Raw genomic sequence first — 14,842 nt, forward strand, 5'->3', positions numbered from 1 at the left:
TTTGAAGTGGCAGAAATTAGTAAATTTCCAACAAACTGTATGACCATAGATATTAAATATATAAAATAATTATCCCTAAATTTATCCCTAAGTAAAATAATTGTACTCATATTGTTACCATTCAAATATCACAATTTGTGATCAATAGGTGCACACGTGTGTTTGACAAAATATTTTTCCGCTGTACATTTCTTGGCTCTCTATTAGAGAAAAAGCAGGGAAAAGTAAATGCTTTAAGGTATAAAACTTGTTTAGTGCAATCTTTGGGTTTTTTTTTTTATTTGTCATGCTACTTTGGCTGCTATAATAAAATAATCCAGATTTAGTCATAGTAGCTGAGAATGTAAAAAAGTATTTGAAAGAATTTGGCTTGCTAATGATGCTATTGATATATGTAATAAAGTTTATGTACTGTATAAATGCAGAGTCTTTGTACATGTTCAAATGAAAATTAAAAAGAAAGAAAGAAAGAAAGAAACCAAACAGAGAGTACTATTTGTTGGAGGTCATGTGTGGCTTGATTTTTAGAATTTAGTAACAGGAAAAATGTAGCAAGTAAATCATTGGAACTTGAGTTGGTTTTAAGTTATTCTTGATGAATTACTATGTGAAGGTATTCTTCCAGTTTGAGCCCTGAGGCTGAGAATAATGTGAGAATTATAAAGCCATGAGGAACAGTGTTCTCCCATCACCCTGACTTCTAGCACATAGAATAATGGACTGAAGTCACCTTTATCAGATAGCATTCTCCCTTGTAGCCCATTATTATCTTCATCTCTATCTATATTTATTCTACTAAATAATTTATTTTTGAAATATTTACATTCATAATTTTGATAATGTTGAAGTAGTTTTTAAAATATCATTATGGGTAAGTTACATCAGTATACAGTCAAATTCAAGTCAAGCTGAATACATCTATATTTAGAAATTAAGTGTAGTCTAGTTTAAAATACATTAAGAAAATAATTGTTTATGGATGACCTTAAACTAATCCAAGGAACACTAAACACTGTAAGATTTAGTGTTTAGTGCAAATATAATTCCGTAGTAAGAGAGATGACTAAGCCATTTCATGATCAATCTCATATTTTTAAACAGAGAAGTTTAGGACTAAACAAATCAAATGTAAATTAGCCCTCACATCTTCAATATCTCATTTGAGTAATGACAAAGATGAAAGGCACAGAGCCCTATTTCTGCAATATAAACATAATAAAAATTAATTCATGGGTTAGAGCAGTGAAGCTGTGCTCGAGGTACTACATTTTATTTATTGGGATGGCATTTGGAGATCCAGTGCTCCTCATCGAATTTTCTTGTGAGGAGAGTTTGTGGTGAGGGCCCATCAACAGACAAGGGGCTATCCAAAAACGCTTCTCACATGAAATCAAGCTCCAGCTTTTTCCAACTTGCAGGAGAATGCCTAGGCCATGCTTTTATTCTATTCTGTGACCAAAGTGTTGGGAAAATTAGAAAATGTTTACAGTGTTAATGTCAAGCATACTAGAAAACAACCACCACCAATAGAAACCCAAAACCCTTTCTTTAAGAACTTGGTGGTAAGAGTAGTTTTTCAGTATTCCCATAGATGATGATTTATGGAAGGAGAATAAAAGATTATTTCTACACCTAAAATATTAAAACTAAAAAAGTGAATAATCAGCACTGAGAATCCGATAGACAGTGTTAACATCAAGTTAGACATGACAGAAGAGACAATTCGTGAACTGGAATATAAGTAGACAGAAAGAAGTCTAAAGTAAAAAGAGACAAAGAGATGGAAAATATAAGACCAGATGGTAAGAGACATTGAAGCTACAGCCAGAACATCTAACGTAATTCTGGAATCCTGGAAGATTAGAAGATAGAAAATGGGACATAAGAAACCTTCTGGAGATTTTTCCAAAAGTGATAAAATGTACCCATCTTTATTTATTTTTATTTTAGTTTTTATTTTGTGCATACATAGTAGTTATATATATTCATGGAGTACATCAGATGTTTAGATACAGGCATGCAATGTGAAATAAACACATCATAGACAATGGGGCTTTCCTCTCCTCAAGCTATTTATCCTTTGAGTTGCAAACAACCTTATATCAAATCTTCTATCAAATTGTAATCCCCATGTATCAAGGGAGTGACCTTGTTGGAGGGGATTGGATCATGGGGGCAGATACAGATTTCCCCCTTTCTGTTCTCATTATAGTGTGTGAGTTCTCACAAGTTCTGGTTGTTTGATAAGTGTCTGGCACTTCTCCCTGGTCACTGCTTCCTGCAGCCTTGTGAAGAAGGTGCCTGCTTTTTTTTTCACCATCCCTGATTCTAAGTTTCCTGAGACCTCCCTAGCCATGTGAGACTGTGAATCAATTAAACCTCTTTTGTTTGTAAAGTACCCACTCTCAAGTAGTATTTTTTTTTCTTTTCTTTTCTTTTCTTTTTTTTTTTTTGGCAGAGTTTTGCTCTTGTTGCCCAGGCTGGAGTGCAAAGGCATGATCTTGGCTCACTGCAACCTCCACCTCCCAGGTTCAAGCGATTATCTTGCCTCAGTTTCCTTCCTGAGTAGCTGGGATTACAGGCACCTGCCACCATGCCCAGCTAATGTTTCCTTTTTGGTTTTGTTTGTTTGTTTGTTTGACAGAGTTTCGCTCTTGTTGCTGAGGCTAGAGTGAAATGGAGCAATCTTGGCTCACCACGACCTCCGCCTCCTGGGTTCAAGTGATTCTCCTGCCTCAGCCTCCTGAGTAGCTGGGATTACAGGCATGCACCACCACACCTGTCTAATTTTGTATTTTTAGTAGAGACAAGGTTTCTCCATGTTGTTCAGGTTAATCTTGAACTCCTAACCTCAGGTGATCTGCCTGTCTTGACCTCCCAAAGTGCTGAGATTACAGGTGTGAGCGACCGTGTCTGGCCAATTTTTTGTATTTTTAGTAGAGACAGAGTTTCACCATATTGGCCAGGCAGGTCTCAAACTCCTGACCTCAGGTGATCTGCCTGCCTCAGCCTCCCAATAGCTATATGTAGACTGGAGGTAAAGATAAAAAGAGTAAATGTAGTTAAATTATATTTTGGACTTTTCTACATCTGTGAAGAGAATTTCAAAGTCATAGTCAAGATCCCTGTGATTCTACATATCCAAAGAAATTGCATCAAATTATATGTGAAAGAATGCTCATAGTAGCATTATCCATAACTGCTTAAACATGAAAACCCCCAGGTAGATATCCGCTAAGGACAGATGAACCATTACAGTAAATTTATGCAATGGGAAATATAGAGAAATAAAAAGATATGGATCATGTACATGCAACTATGTAACTAAATTTCAGAAACAATGTTAGTCCAAGAAGCCATGAACAAGAACATGCAAGACTACATTTACATATGGTTTAAAGTAGGTAAAACTATGTTTAGGAGTTTAGGGTTGCATACCTAGTTGGTAAGGTATAAAGACAATAAAGTAAATGATCACTGTAAATTACAGATATTGCTTACCCCAGGAGATTTGAAGAAATGTTAAGGGGCTTGAAAAGTAGCATGGAGGTGGGCCTAGGCTCTTTGCCTAGGCATGTCTTGCTCGGCATGACAGTTACACGAGTGTTTATGATACTTTGTTGTATTTACCATTTTTGTTTTGGCTCATTTTTAAGTGTGCATTATAATTTTATCTAAAAGTATTAATTAGGAAAATAATTTGGCTTGCCGGCAAGATGGCCAAATAGGAACAGCTCCCGTCTGCAGCTCCCCGCAAGACCAACGTAGGAACCGGGTGATTTCTGTATTTCCAATTGAGGTACCCGATCCATCTCACTGGGATTGGTTGGACAGTGGGTGCAGCCCACAGATGGCTAGCTGAAGCAGGGTGGGGCATTGCTTCATGTGGGAAGCACAAAGGGTTGGAGAATTTTCTCCCCTACCCAAGGGAAGCGGTGAGGAACTGAGCAAGGAGCAAACTTGCACTCCAGGCCGGGCGCGGTGGCTCAAGCCTGTAATCCCAGCACTTTGGGAGGCCGAGGCGGGCGGATCACGAGGTCAGGAAATCGAGACCATCCTGGCTAACACGGTGAAACCCCGTCTCTACTAAAAAATACAAAAAAACTAGCCGGGCGAGGTGGCGGACCCTGTAGTCCCAGCTACTTGGGAGGCCGAGGCAGGAGAATGGCGTAAACCCGGGAGGCGGAGCTTGCAGTGAGCTGAGATCCGGCCACTGCACTCCAGCCTGGGTGACAGAGCGAGACTCCGTCTCAAAAAAAAAAAAAAAAAAAAAAAAAGAAAGAAAGAAAAAAAACAGAAAGAAAACAAAAACAAAAACGACAACAACAACAAAAAGCTTGCCCTCCAGCCCAGATAATGCACTTGTCCCATGGTCTTCACAACCCACTGATCAGGAGATTCCCCTCGGTGCCTACCCCACCAGGGCCTTGAGTTTCAAGCACGAAACTGGACGGCCATTTGGGCAGACACTGAACTAGTTGTAGGAGGTTTTTTTTTTTTTTTTCTCCCATCCCCCAGTGGTGCCTGGAACACCAGTGAGACAGAACCGTTCACTCCCCTGGAAAGGGGTGCTGAAGCCAGGGAGCCAAGTGGTCTGGCTCAGCGGGTCCCACTCCCATGGAGCCCAGCAAACTAAGATCCACTGACTTGAAATTTACAATGCCAGCGCAGCAGCAGCCTGAGATCGACCTGGGATGCTTGAGCTTGGTGGGGAGAGGGGTGTCCGCCGTCACTGAGTCTTGAGTACGTGGTTTTGTATTCATGGTGTAAAGGTAGCTGCCAGGAAGTTCGAGCTGGGTGGAGCCCACTGCAGCTCAGCAAGGCTGCTGTGACCAGACTGCCAGATTTCTCCTCACTGGGCAGGGTATCTGTGAAAAAAAGGCAGCAGCCCCAGTCAGGGACTTATAGATAATATCCCCATCTCCTTGGGACAGAACTCCTGGGGGAAGGGGTGGCTGTGGGCACAGCTTCAGCAGACTTAAACGTCTTGGCCTGATGGCTCTGACCAGAGCAGCGGACCTCCCAGCACAGTGTTTGAGCTCTGCTAAGGGTCAGACTGTCTCCTCAAGTGGATCCCTGATCCTTGTGTATCCTGACTTGGAGACAGCTCCCGGTAGGGACCAACAGACACCTAACACAGGAGAGCTCTGGCTGGCATCTGGCAGGTGCCCCTCTGGTGCAAATCTTCAAGAGGAAAGAATAGGCAGCAATCTTTGCTGTTCTGCAGCCTCTGCTGGTGATACCCAGGCAAACAGGGTAGGGAGTGGACCTCCAGCAAACTCCAGCAGACCTGCAGCAGAGGGGACTGTCAGAAGGAAAACTAACAAACAGAAAGAAATAGCACTTCCACTCAAAGAACCCATCCAAAGGTCACCAATATCAAAGACCAAAAGTGAATAAATCCACAAAGATGGGGAGAAACCACACAAAAAGTCTGGAAATTCCAAAAAACCAGAATGCCTCTTCTCCTCCAAAGCATCACAACTCCTCGCCAGCATGGGAGCAAAACTGGATGCAGAATGAATTTGACGAATCGATAGAGGTAGGCTTTAGAAGGTGGGTAATAACAAACTCCCATGAGTTAAAGGAGCATGTTCTAACCCAAGGCAAGGAAGTTAAGAAACTTGCAAAAAGGTTAGACAAATTGCTAATTAGAATAAACAGTTTAGAGAAGAACATAAATGACCTTATGGAGCTGAAAAACACAGCACAAGAACTTCGTGAAGCATACACGAGTATCAATACCCGAATCGATCAAGCAGAAGAAAGGATATCAGTGACTGAAGATCAACTTAATGCCATAAAGCTAGAATACAAGATTACGGAAAAAAGAATAAAAAGGAACAAACAAAACCTCCAAGAAATATGGGACTATGTGAAAAGACCAAACCTATGATTCATTGGTGTACCTGAAAGTGGTGGGAAGAATGGACCCAAGTTGGAAAACACTCTTCAGGATATTATCCAGAAGAACTTCTCCAACTGAGCAAGACAGGCCAACACTCAAATTCTGGAAATATAGAGGACACCACAAAGATATTCCTCGAAAAGAGCAACACTAAGACACATAATTGTCAGATTCACCAAGGTTGAAATGAATGAAAAAATGTTAAGGGCAGCCAGAGAGAAAGTCAGGTTACCCACAAAGGAAAGCCCATCAGACTAACAGTGGATCTCTCGGCAGAAACCCTCCTAGCCAGAAGAGAGTAGGGGCCAATATTCAACATTCTTAAAGAGAAGGATTTTCAACCCAGAATTTCATATCCAGCCAAACTAAGCTTCATAAGCGAAAGAGAAATAAAATGCTTTACAGACAAGAAAATGCTGAGAGATTTTGTCACCACCAGGCCTTCCTTACAAGAGCTCCTGAAAGAAGCACTAAACATGGAAAGGAACAACCAGTATCAGTCACTGCAAAAACATACCAAATTGTAAAGAACATCGACACTATGAAGAAACTGCATCAACTACGGGGTAAAACAACCAGCTAACATCATTGTGATGGATCAAATTCACACATAACAATATTAACCTTAAATGTAAATGGGCTAAATACCCCAATTAAAAGACACAGACTGGCAAATTGGATAAAGAGTCAAGACCCATCAGTGTGCTATATTCAGGAGACCCATATCATGTGCAAAGACACATCTAAGCTCAAAATAAAGGGATGGAAAAATATTTACCAAGCAAATGGAAAGCAAAAAAAAAAAAAAAAAAAAAAAAAAAAAAGCAGGAGTTGCGATCCTAATCTCTGATAAAACAAAATGTAAACCAACAAAGGTCAAAAGGGAGAAAGAAGGGCATTACATAATAGTAACGGTATCGATGCAGTGATGCAGGAAGAAGAGCTAACTATTAGAAAGAAGACACAATGCACCAGAATCTCTGGAACAATTTTAAGCAGTGAAGCAGTGTGTACACGGAAATTTATAGCACTAAATGCCTACAAGAGAAAACAGGAAAGCTCTATATTGACACCCTAACATCAAAATTAAAATAAGTAGAGAAGTGAGAGCAAACAAGTTCAAAAGCTAGGAGAAGACAAGAAATAACTAAGATCAGAACAGAACTGAAGGAGACAGAGACACGAAAAGCTCTTCAAAAATCAAATAATCCAGGATTGAAAAGACCAACAAAATAGACCGCTAGCCAGACTAATAAAGAAGAAAAGAGAGAAGAATCAAACCGACGCAATAAAAATGATATAGGGAATATCACCACTGATTTCACAGAAATACAAACTACCATCAGAGAATACTATAAACACCTCCACGCAAATCAACTAGAAAATCTAGGAGAAATAGATAAATTCCTGGACACATACACCCTCCCAAGTCTACACCATGAAGAAGGCGAATCCCTGAATAGACCAATAATATGTTCTGAATTTGAGGCAATAATTAATAGCCTACCAACCCAAAAAAGTCCAGGACCAGGCCTTCTTTTCACAGTTGAATTCTACCAGAGGTACAAAGAGGAGCTGGTACCATTCCTTCTAAAACTATTTCAAACAATAGAAAAAGAGGAAATCCTTCCTAACTCATTTTATGAGGCCAGCATCATCCTGATACCCAAACCTGGCAGAGACACAATAAAAAAAGAGAATTTCAGGCCAACATCCTTGATGAACATCATTTCAAAAATCCTCAATAAAATACTGGGAAACCGAATCCAGCAGCACATCAAAAAGCTTATCGACCACGATGAAGTCAGCTTCATACCTGGGATGCAAAGCTAGTTCAACATACGCAGATCAATAAACGCAGTCCATCACATAAACAGAACAAATGACAAAAACCACACGTTTATCTCAATAGATGCGGAAAAAGTTTTCGACAAAATTCAACACCCTTCATTCTAAAAACTCTCAATAAACTAGGTATTGATGGAATGTATCTCAAAATCGTAAGAGCTATTTATGAAAAACCCACAGCCAATATCATAGTGAATGGGCAAAACCTGGAAGCATTTGCTTTGAAAACTGGCATAAGACAAGCATGCCCTCTCTCAGCACTCCTATTCAACATAGCATTGGAAGTTCTGGCCAGGACAATCAGTCAAGAGAAATAAATAAAGGGTATTCAAATAGAAAGAGAGGAAGTCAAATTGTCTCTATTTGCAGATGACATAATTGTATATTTAGAAAACCCTGTCATCTCAGCCATCTCCTGGTCATTAGAGAAATGCACATCAAAACCACAATGAGATATCAACTCATGCCAGTTAGAATGGTGATGATTAAAAAGTCAGGAAACAACAGATGCTGGAGAGGATGTGGAGAAATAGGGACACTTTTACATTGTTGCTAGGGTATAAATTAGTTCAACCATTGTGGAAGACAGTGTGGGGATTCCTCAAGGATCTAGAACTAGAAATACCATTTGACCCAGTAATCTCATTACTGGGTACATACCCCAAGGTTTATAAATCATTCTGCTATGAAGACGCATGCACACGTATGTTTATGGTGGCACTATTCACAATAGCAAAGACTTGGAACCAACCCAAATGTCTATCAATAATAGACTGGAAAAAGAAAATGTGGCACATATACACTGTGGAATACTATGCAGCCATAAAAAAGGATGAGTTTATATCTTTTGCAGAGACATGAATGAAGCTGGAAACCATCATTCTCAGCAACTATCACAAGGACAGAGAACCAAATACTGCATGTTCTCACTCATAAGTGGGAGTTGAACAATGGGAATACATGGGCACAGAGAGGGGAACATTACACACTGGGGCCTGCTCGGGGATCCGTGGCTAGGGTATGGGTAGCATTAGGAGAAATACCTAATGTAGGTGACAGGTTGATGGCTGCAGCAAACCACCATGGCATGTGTATACCTATGTAACAAAGCTGCACGTTCTGCACATGTACCCCAGAAATTAAAGTATAATAAAAAAAGTTTTAAGAATTAATTAGGAGAAATATTCTACACTTGATCTTAGCCAAAAGGCCGAGAAGCGATGGGAGAAATATTCTATAAAAATGGTTAATTACACTGCTCATGATATACCTAGGAAACAATCCACCATTTATGTACATTCACATACAACTCTAAGAGAGCTGAAGTAGGAACTTTATTTTAGCTACAACCTGTGGAAATAAGAGAATGTTTTACCTGAAGTACCAAGATCTTTCCAAAGGTTTTTTACTAGCTTTAGTTACCTACCTCACATGTCAAAACTTTGCCATTCTTCATCTGTTCTTCTTTTGGTTCCTGAATTTCTGACACAACAAGCGTGGATGTATTTCCCACACTCTTCTTGGTTTAACAGAGTACCTATATTAGTTCATTAGTTAGTATTTTTGTTTGTTTGTTTGTTTTGCTAGAGAAATCCCTCCAAAACTACGTTGGATATTGCTATCTCACATGTCTTTTGGGTTCCGTTTTTCTAAGCCGGGTTTGGTAGATGGCTCTGGTGGTTTGATGGGCCGAGTTCTGCATCTTGGAGCTAAAGTTTCGCCAGTTTAGGCTGGATCAGGCAGGGGCAATCTGACTCCATTACTTTCTTTTCTCCTTCTGGGAACAGTGTAGTAGCCAGGCGATGTTGTCTTGATAAATGGAAAAGAGCAAGGTAACGCGACATAGAAACCATCTCAAATCCCTGTGTAAATTCTACCAATATTCTGTTCATTAAAATAAATTATGTGAGTGAACTGAGAATCCAGGGGTATGGTAGTTCCCTTGCCTGTGGTGGGAGGATACTGTAAGACTAAATATCAAAGGGTGTGATACTCAGGAACATTTACAAAATTGATAAATATTTTAATGAAGTAATAAATACTTAAACATCAGATAGACTTGAGAGTAACTTTACTAAGGACCAAAGCATGAGAGATATGTTTGATACATATTTTCGTATGAGGTGAAAATGCTGAGGGGGAAAATAGGACTAACTTCATTCACCAGGATGACCTCCTGGAAACGCATTTTCCGAGAAATTAACTCCTTCCATCCCTGAGGGGTGTAAGAGTGTGTGTTTGTGTGTGTATGTGTGCGTGTGCCTGTGTACATGTGTGTGTGTTTGTGTGTTTATGAGCTTGGTAACAATAAATTCACCCAAAAGTATTGGTTAGCAGCAACCAGATTTTAAGGTATATTGACCTTCCTGTATTTCTCAAGAAACCTTTGGATAATTTTGATTAAAAAAAAGTTTGTATTCTATGGATTTAAATTTTGTATAAAAATCAATCCATTATTGGTGATGATCCTATTTATGAATAAGCTCTTTTTAACAATTTAGACATTTACAGTATGAACTATGTACTGGGTAGTAAAATTTCCCTATTAACAACTGAAGCTGCTGAACGCAAATTATGTATTGTTAAACAAGTAAAACATCGCAAAACAATGAAAGAAGATATGTCTTTATTTGCATGCTGGCAAATGAATATTTAGGTTTCACTTCAACTTTGGTACAAATAATTCCATCCTGTTACAAGAACAGACATGGAATGAATAAGCTAACTTGAGCTGTTTTGAAAATAAGAATGTTTTCCATAAAGACAGCATCAAATTCATCCATTAGCATAAGCTGGTGCTTTTTTGTTTGACATTGGTCACAGTGTTTAAAAGTAAAACGAATGTTGTTGGGCGCGGTGGCTCACGCCCATAATCCGAGCACTTTGGGAGGCTGAGGCGGGTGGATCACAAGGTCAGGAGATCGAGACCATCCTGGCTAACACGGTGAAACCCCATCATTAGGAAAAATACAAAAAATTAGCCGGGCGAGGTGGCGGGCGCCTGTAGTCCCAGCTACTCGGGAGGCTGAGGCAGGAGAATGGCGTGAACCCGGGAGGCGGAGCTTGCAGTGAGCTGAGATCCGGCCACTGCACTCCAGCCTGGGCGACAGAGGAAGACTCCATCTCAAAAAAATAAAATAAAATAAACAAAAAGAATGTTATGGCACATTCAGAAATCAGGTGTATACAACTTTTAAGGTCAAGCTATTGAAGACATCACAACCGGTAATATCAAGCTTGTATTTTTTTCTTTCTTTTCTGTTCAGATACGATAACTTTTCTACACATTGTTGTTTCAATTATTGTAGTGGTCCTATTTGTTATTGGAAATTTTGCCAATGGGTTCATAGCATTGATACATTTTATTGGCTGGGCCAAGAGACAAAAGATCCCCTCAGCTGATAAATTCTCACTGTTCTGTCAGTCTCCAGAGTTGGTTTCCTCTGGACAGTATTGTTACATTGGTATTCAACGGTGTTTAATCCAGCTTCATAGAGTTTAGAATTAAGAATTACTGTTTATAATGTCTGGACAGTAACCAACCATTTCAGCATCTGGCTTGCTAGTAGCCTCAGCATATTTTATTTGCTCAAGATTGCCAATTTCTCCAACCTTAGTTTTCTTCACCTAAAAAGAGACTTAAGAGTGTCATTCCAGTGATAATGCTGGAGCCTTTGCTATTGTTGGTTTGTCATCTTGTACTGGTAAACATGTATATGAATGTGTGGATAAAAGAATATGAAGGAAACGTGACTTGGAAGATCAAACCGAGGAACACGATACACCTTTCAAACTTGACTATATCCATGCTTGCAAACTGAATACCTTTTACCATGTCCCTGATATATTTTCTGCTGTTAATGTCTTCTCTGAGCAAACATCTCAAGAAGATGCAGCTTCATGGCAAAGGAGCTCAAGATCCCAGCACCAAGGTCCACACAAAAGCTTTGCAAACTGTGTTTGTGCAGTTTGCAGACTGTGTTTGCAAAGCTTTTATGTGCAGTTTCCTCTGTTCCTAATCATTTCGGTTTGGAATCCTAGGAGGCTGCACGATAAACCTGTCGTCATGCTCTGCCATGCTATTGGAATCATACATCCTTCATTCCACTCATTCATCCTAATTTGGAGAAGTAAGAAGCTAAAAAAGTCCTTTCCTTTTTTGTTATTATTATTTTTTATTTTTTATTTTGGTCAGATTAAGTGCTGAGTGAAAGATATACTCAACTTCCTAGAAACTCTCAACTTCCTAGATTCACCTTTGGGAAATCCTGTGTTTTCTAGGAGAAAACAAACTGATGGTGTCTGGGACATTTTATACTTTATATCGTTTTTCCATAGAGTATGTGTTTGAGTAATTTCCAAAGACCTAGAAAAGCCTTTTGCCTAAAGTTATCATAAAAAGTATAGTATGTATGTATGTATGTATGTGTGTGTATACGTGTATAAAACACTTAAGAGACAGGTACAATAACATAATGTTAATTAATTTTTTTCAAACTGCCAAATTACACAAAAAATGGTAATAAGTTCCTCAGCATTATGACATCATGTGTATTTCACATATATATTTCATGTCATCATGTTTCATTTGAAAAATTTATGATCTCTAGTCATAATTTTTAAGAACTGATAGCTTATCTCAGGAAGATCATTGCTCCTTTCCATTGTGATTTGTACAATACATATGTACCACAGTGTGCTTGAATATCATTGAACATCTAATTTTTGGATAATAAGAACATGCAATTCTAAATCAATAATGAGGTTTTAATCTTTGAGGTAGTTTGTATTTCATCATGAATTATAATTTTATGTTTAGTTTAAGGTGAACAGAATTGTTGTTAGAAAACGATTCACACCATAAGATTCAAGGGTGACAAATCTATTTAGAATACATTTTGTGTATGTCTAATATAAACAATACTGAGGAAAATGAAATTAGATATAAGTATGTGAATGGTTGAGAAAAAATCATTTATATAATAAGGATGAAGAAACATAATTATGACTTTCTTCAGTGCAGTCATAAATCTGAATATGCAGTTAAATATGTCATTTATTCCAGTTTTTAAATTAAAAAAACATTTTCTGAAGTTGAGACCTGATATTGAATATTTCAGTTTTTATTCTAAACCACTTCAGAGCCTCTGACTTGCCAATGATCTCTTTTATCTTCCACATTTAAAATCCTTTTAAACTTTACGTAAAGGAACTCAAATCTTCCCCACCTTAAAAATTTTTCAGTGTAAACATGGTATACAAATGATGGACATTTTCTGCAAATGTTAAAATGATGTGTATGAAATCTATGTATTGGTGATAGAAAATGTCTTAAATAAGTATTTTATTATAATCTTGTTTTAGGTGATAAAATGAGAGAAAGTGTGTTGACATATTCAGTGACAGCAACTTCTATTATAGGAAGGAAATGTATAACCTTGTTCAACAAATAAATTCTACATGACTGTATTAATTCTTGGTGCTATTAAATTTTTATAATGTTATCTAAACTTTGAGATAAATCATCTCTACATGTGATTTAGTTATTTGTTTATCACACACTTTTCCTGGTTCAAAAAAACCAGAGATCATACAGATCTTGCTTACTGTTGACTCCCTGGACCTAAAAGACAGCACATAGAATAAGCGGTCAAAACTGACATTCTGATGAACAAATAAACTCGTGAATCTATGCATAAATTAAGTATATTGTGATGGTGAACCAATGAAAATGAAAGTCATCACAAAATCTATAGTAGCATGAATTTTCCTGTTCTGTTTTCAGGTTACGATTGTAGGCTTATCCAAGAAGAAGCATTTCTTAGACCCAAAGTGTGGCTATTCCACAATTTTAGGGGAAATATCACCATAATATAGACTTGATGAAGCTATATCAGATGTATGACGTGGAGCCAAGGTAGGACATGAAAATCAGATGGCACCTATTACAGTACTTTTTAAAAAGCATATTAAAGATTTTTGTACATATGCATATATTTTTATTGTGAATGATATGTGTGTATTATGATATTTTCTAGCTGGTTATTGTATAAACAGTAGTGATGTTTGATTTTAGAAAATTCAATTACCAAACACCTTACTACAATGTTATTTGCATATAGTTTTAGTATCCTTTCTAAATGAATACTTTAGTTGCCATATTATAAACTCACAAAAATGTGAATGAATTATAATTATAGAACTGAATGAATATCTTAACCTCAGGTTTCTAGAACTAGAACCAATGTCTGATATTAAAGTGATGATATTTAATTGGAAGGTAAGTCCAGGACAGCAATGGCAAGGACATGTGGAAATTGAGGCAAGAGCAGATGTGAAACTATGTGTGGTGATGTATGATATGAGACTGCTGGTGTCCACTTCACAGTGAGGTGAGAGAGACAGCATGGTGGTCATCAGATGCGTGCACTTGGCTCCCAGCACTTTCCAGAAGGGCTGCAAGGGGAAACTACAGCCAGCATTATTCCATGGAGGAGAAAGAGTAGGGAGAATGCATCTGCTCAGCTGTCATCTGTCTTCTATTTCCCCTTGGCCAGGGTTTCCCTAAGGCACAACTACCATCTCTGCTGTTCTGCCTTCCATCATCCAGTCCCTAGGTGGAGGTTATGAAAGTCAGACCTCATGCCTACAGTGTGGTGATCCATTCCAGTCCCAAATGGAAGGATGCTCTGGGTCAAGAAAGGTGCTGACCAGGGTAATGGAAGACGGTTCACCTTCACTCCTTGTTCCACTCAGATGTGCTCATGTCCTCCCATCATGGCTGGCTTTATAATCATATGGCACGTGCAGTTGCACAAGGTCTTATGCTTAGAGGGGCTTGTACTTAGAGGGACTGTATGCTTGGATTAATGTTCTGCACCTGCTGTTTTTGTTTTAGAGACAGAGGACACTGCTCTGCTGAAGAGAGGATGGTCTTACTCTCATTCCCTAGGAGTTTGCTCTCCTCTCTTCTATGGGCTTAACAGAGATATGTACAGAGTCCTATGATGCCCACTATGCATACCTCTAGCAGCTTTGAATTCTGCTGATTCATCTGGCACAATGGGCAAAGGAGCTTGGGCCGGA

The 14,842-nt window shown here is 38.6% G+C and overlaps 2 pseudogenes; one reads left to right on the top strand and one right to left on the bottom strand.

Annotated features, from left to right (window-relative positions):
* Positions 1 to 867: 867 nt before the first annotated feature.
* LOC115900060 lies at positions 868 to 11,775 on the top strand (annotated as a pseudogene).
* Positions 8,804 to 8,978, bottom strand: LOC115900237 (annotated as a pseudogene).
* Positions 11,776 to 14,842: the final 3,067 nt, after the last annotated feature.

This window comes from Rhinopithecus roxellana, chromosome 10, assembly GCF_007565055.1.
Source record: "Rhinopithecus roxellana isolate Shanxi Qingling chromosome 10, ASM756505v1, whole genome shotgun sequence".
In the NCBI taxonomy this organism is placed as follows: domain Eukaryota; kingdom Metazoa; phylum Chordata; class Mammalia; order Primates; family Cercopithecidae; genus Rhinopithecus; species Rhinopithecus roxellana.